General features: G+C 35.5%; 1 pseudogene; it reads left to right on the top strand.

Annotated features, from left to right (window-relative positions):
- Window positions 1-362: 362 nt before the first annotated feature.
- LOC101958302 (RCC1 and BTB domain-containing protein 1 pseudogene) lies at window positions 363-1,210 on the top strand (annotated as a pseudogene).
- The last annotated feature ends 4,571 nt before the right edge of the window (window positions 1,211-5,781 follow it).

Below are 5,781 nucleotides of genomic sequence, written 5' to 3'. Positions count from 1 at the left end.
AACTGTTGGAGTATCTGGCTTGCACATGTGCTCTTGTATTACCCTTTGTTCTTGTGTGAGGGAACCTGGGTTTGCATGGAAAATATGTATCACAAATGAAGGGGATGGGAAGTTTGTTTATTTTTCACCTTAAAGATCCTAAACAAGCAATATATGATGCACCTGTTTTGACTGAAACCTGTCATGTGAGGTCAAGTGTAAAATTTTATGCTTACGGTGTCACATTATTGCTCAAAAATTTTAGATTCTGGAACATTTCAGATTGACAGATTTTGGATTAGGGATTCTCAACTTGTACTTCATCATGATCTATTTACCAAAACAGAGATGTTAGTTTACAGGAACAGCTTGAAGTCACAGTTATGGTGGATGTAGGAACGTGACCAATCTTCACTCTGTTCTCCCCTCAAGAATTTGCATCTATTTTGAAAGCATGTATCTTTGCCATTCTCAGCCAATGAATCTCTGTACATTAATGACAATGATGAGACTTTTGTGTTTGGACTGAACTACAGTAATTGTCTGACAAGTGGAAATAACCAGATCACATTTGTAACTGAGACACTAAAATCCTTAAATGGAAAGATTAAAATCCTTGGTTATGGAGTTGGCCCCCATGTTTTCCTCAGCACTGAAGATGGAGTGGTCTATGCCTAAAGTAACATGGATACATCAGCTGGGGAAAGGAATCACCAACCAGGGGATTGCTCCCATCCATGTCTGCACCAATCTTTTGATCAAGCAGGTGTTGAAGTAGTTTGAGGATCATATAACAATGGCTCTACCAGCTGATGGAAAGGTGTTTGTTTCAGGCTATATCAACGGTAACCAGGTGTAATTAGGATCTACAGCAAATCAACTAACTTCTCAAAGGCGTACCAACTATTTATTTATTAAGAGGGTAATTGGTATTTGATTGCCTATGGTCAGATCTTGTCTATGATAGTCGTGGACAGTGTGAGGTGCTTGGATGGGATTATAATGACAATGGTCAGCTAGATTTAGGAAACATCAGCAACCAGCTGAAGCCTGTGAGACTGGTAACCTTATAGATCATGTGTGTAAAACAAATTGTGGCTATGCACGTACTCTAGCATGAATAGATAAGGGCTTGCACTATTCCTGGGGAGCTTACATAGATGTGTGGTTGGAAACTGGCAATAAAAATAACTTAACTCCAGTACCAATCATGGTGGAATATAAAGGGTAGTGGGATTACTGCCTGTCATTCCATCCACATGTCTACTGACAAGGCCCAGGGCATGCAGATGTCCATGTGGGGCCTGTGTTGGAGGCCAATCAGTAATCCTTCTCTATCTCACCAACTTCCGCAAGGACAAAATGGGCTTTCTAGTACTACCTTCTATCTGCAGAACATGGAGACTTTATAGCAGTAGTAAGAGTCACTGAATAAATACATTTTAAAGTGCTTCTGGGAATCAATATCAAAGGCTTCATGTAATGAAGAAAGAATCTGATAGACTGAAAACTGCCTATCTAAAATGTTTAATTCATGTCCATAAAGTTGTTTTGAAAATCAGGTGAATACTTTTCAATTCATATTCCACTTATATTAGAATATGAATTCATGGAGGACATGATAGAAATAGACCATTTTTTGTACCTCATGTATCTATCATGCCTTTGACCAGTTTCTCTGCAGAGACACACTGGATTTGTCACCCAAAGATGTCATAGGTCTTCTAAATGTGGTGACATCTTATTGTGAAAACAGACTGAAAAAACTTTGCCACCACATTATCAAGTAAGGAATCACTGTAGAAAATCATATTATTCTCCACTGCATAAGATTTAGAAGATAAGATTTAGAAGACTTTTGCTTTAAGTTTTGCATCTATCATTTAAGGAAGATACACAGATGGTAACATTTTGACAAATGCATGGTCCACTGTTAAAGGAGGTAATTTATAAAGCCAGTAAGGGTGGAGCTTCAAGAAAATCAATCTAACAAAAGAGATGAAAGACCTCTATAATAAAAACTACAAAACACTAAGAAAGAAATTGAAGAAAATCTTAAAAAATAGAGACCCCATGTTATTTGATTAATATTAATATTGTCAAAATGAATTAATATTGTCAAATGGTCGTACTACCAAAAGCATTATACAGATTTAATGCAATTCCTATTAAAATTCCAATGATGTTCTTCATAGAAATAGAAGAAGCAGTTATGAAATTAATTTGGAAAATAAATAGGCCCAAAATAACCAAAGCAATTCTTAGTGAGAAAAGTGAAGCTGGATGCATCTCAATACCAGACTTTAAATTATACTATAGAGATACGATAACAAAAACAGTATGGTATAAGAACCAAAACAGGCATGAAAACTATGGAACAACATAGAAGACACAGAGACAACCCCAAATAAATACAAGTATCTCACACTAGAATAGGCACCATAAATGTACATTGGATAAAAGATAGCCTCTTCAACAAATGGTGCTGGGAAAACTGGAAATCCATATGCAATAGAATGAAATTGAATCCCTAATCTCACCCTGCACAAAATTCACCTCGAAATGGATCAAAGACCTAGGGATTAGACCATAAATCCTACATGTACTAGAAGAAAATGTAGACCAAACTCTCCATCATGTTGGAACTGACTTCCTCAACAACACTCCTAAAGCACAAGAAATAAAACCAGAAATCAATAAACGGGAGGGTAAAAGACAAAAAAAGCTTCTTTACAGCAAATAATAACATGAACAGAGGGCCTACATAATGGGAGAAAATCTTTGCCACCTGCCAATCAGATAAAGCATTCATCTGAAGGATATATAAAGAATGCAAAATACTTAACACCAAAAATCAAATAACTCAACTAAAAAATGGGCAAAGGAACTGAACAGGCACTTCACAGAGAAAATATAAAATAGTCAACAAATATACGAAAATATGTTCAACATCCCTAGAAATTAGAGAAATGCAAATTAAAACTACACTGAGATGTCATCTCACTCCAGTAAGATGGCAACAATCAAGAATACAAGTAAAATAAATATTGGTAAGGATTTGGAGGAAAGGATACAATCATACATTGGTAGTAGGACTGTAAAATGGTGCAACTACTATGGAATACATTATGGCAGGTTCTGAAAAACTTTGTAATGGAATCACCATTTGACTCAGTTATCCCATTCCTCAGTATATACCAAAATGACTTACAATCTACAATGACACAACCACATCAATGTTTATAGTAGCTCAATTTGCTATAGCTAAGCCATGGAACAAATGTAGATGCCCTTCAACAGATGAATGGATTAAGAAAATGTGGTATACATAGACAATGGAATATTAACTCAGCCATAAAGAAGAATAAAATTATGACATTTCCAATAAATGGATAGATCTGGAGAATATTATGCTATGTGAAATAAGCCAATCTCAAAAACTATAAGCTGCATGTTCTCTCTGATATGGGGATGTTAACACACAATAAGTGGGGTAGGGGGAGAATAGAAGTCCACTGTATTGAACAAGAGAGAATGAATGGAAGGAAGGGAGAACAGAAATAGAAATCTGACATAAAATTTTCCTATATACATACTTAAACACAACACGGTGAATCTCCATATCCCTTTCAACCAGAAGACTGGTATCTTAATTAGAGTAAGATGTATTCCATATGTTATGGTTTGAGTGTGGAGTATCCCCCAAAAGCTCACATGTGAAACAATGCAAGAAAATTTGAAGGAGAAATGATTGGGTTATAGCCTTCATCTAATCAGTGGATTTATCCCGGATGGGATTAACTGAGTGGTAATTGGAGACAGATGGGGTGTGGCTGGATGAAGTGGTTCACTGGTGACATGGCTTTGGAGTATATATTTTGTATCTAGAGAGTAGATTATCTCTCTCTTTGCTTTCTGATCTCCATGTGAGCTGCTTCCCTCTGCCGCAGTGTTCTGCCAAGATGTTGTGCCTTACCTTGAGCTTTGGAGAATGGAGCCTGCCTTTTATGAATTAAGACCTCTGAAACCATGAGTCTTCAAATAAACTTTTCTTCCCTAACATTGTTCTGGTCATATCTTTTAGACACAGCAAAAAAAGCTGGCTAAAAACACCATGTTTGTATAAATATGTCATAATATACTGTCATATATAACTAAATAGAAATTTAAAAAGTTTTTTTAAGCTTTTTTTTTTTTTTTTTTTACAAGGCTGCTGGCTATGGGCAAGCATTCTAAGTCTCTGTTGGTGATGTGCCCAGCTTGTACTCTACAGGTGATGTGATTCTGCAGGTAAAACCCTTCAGGTTGTTTTTTGCACATTTGTATTCTCTGTAGGAATACTGAAGGATGTTCAACTTTCCCTGAGGCCATTTTGAACAGCTCTCATTTTAGATATGTGTATTTTAAATGTGACCTTCCTTATGTTTAGTCTGGAACATTTTGAATGTTTAGCTGTTTTTGGTTTTGTTTCTGATTAGAGGAACTTCTGAATTTGTAAAAAAGGAAGTTGTTGACAACTGTCCTAGGTCAAATAATACAAATTCTTGATGCCACAAGCTGTCACAGTTTGTGAATTGTGAAATAAACCTAGTACCCACCAGAAATTAAGGATGCTATCCTGGAGGTGGGTGAGGTGAAGTACTGCTGTTAGTTGCTAGTCAGTACAATACCTTGCTGGAAAGGACGTTAGGATTGTTTGAGGCTTTTGTAGGCTTGCATTTGTAATTGATGGATTTTAAGCTATAAGGTACATCAAAGGTATGTTCTTTTAACATAAGTTAAATATATTAAAATGATAATTGAGTAAAAGTAAAATTCTAGGCTTACAAAAATTTTATATGGATTTAAGCACATAAACAGTAGCCATGTAGAACTGTCCATGGAAAACTGAAACTTTGGATAAAGGTGAATGGTACCATATTAAAATTTCCACTGCTTATTCAGTGGTGTTTTATCTCATTAATATTAAATTTGTAAAATAAAATTCATGTTACCCTCTCACATTTAAATATTATAAATTCTAACTAATAAAGACAAACAAAGTCATATATAGTAGACCCTTTCCTGCTATGACTTCTATAACATCAGATCTGCTACATCATGACTCGAAGAAGTGGTATTACAAACACCTTTCTTATAGGACTTAATGGAATTTGCTTTATCTACATTATCTAGGCCAAATTCCATCAAAGACGTACTAATTGGAAATGTAGTCACCTTTCATGTTGTGTTTTTTCCTCTTTTAGTTGCGCTAAATCTCCTGTTTAGCAGAACTTCACCTTGCAAAGGGATTCTAAAACCTTAGTTTTCCTGGAAAGGCTCTATTTAAAATGTAGCTATTGTTTTGGTCTGGTTAAGGAATATGACTCTGGGATATAAGATTTTTATCAGTTTTATCCCGTGTGTCTATTGAGTTTGCATTAAGAACAAACTCTGCCCTATTCTCTGGTCTATTAACTCATTTCCATTCGTATGAGTTACATTAGTATGTTGTTTCCTATTTAGAATGACTCCTTCTGAACTGAGATCCTGAATCCACTTTTCACAATCACATTTACAAGAGCACAAAATATGTTGCAGCTACAATTTTAGCAATGTACTTAATTGTGTGTGTATTGGGGTGGATAGAGAGTGAGACTCCAAAAATAAAAATTATTGATAGGCAAAGTTATCAACTCATAGAAGTCACATGCCCTCTTTATTGATCAAATCACAAGAGATCCAGGCCCAATAGATTACTTAAAATTAGTTCTGCTCCATGGTAGAAGTCTTTGGTTTTTGCTATGTTGATAAATGCACATT

This window comes from Ictidomys tridecemlineatus, chromosome 12 (genome assembly GCF_052094955.1).
Source record: "Ictidomys tridecemlineatus isolate mIctTri1 chromosome 12, mIctTri1.hap1, whole genome shotgun sequence".
NCBI lineage: Eukaryota > Metazoa > Chordata > Mammalia > Rodentia > Sciuridae > Ictidomys > Ictidomys tridecemlineatus.
Note: the sequence above shows the minus strand (reverse complement) of the source record. Positions and strands in the feature narration are given on the sequence as shown.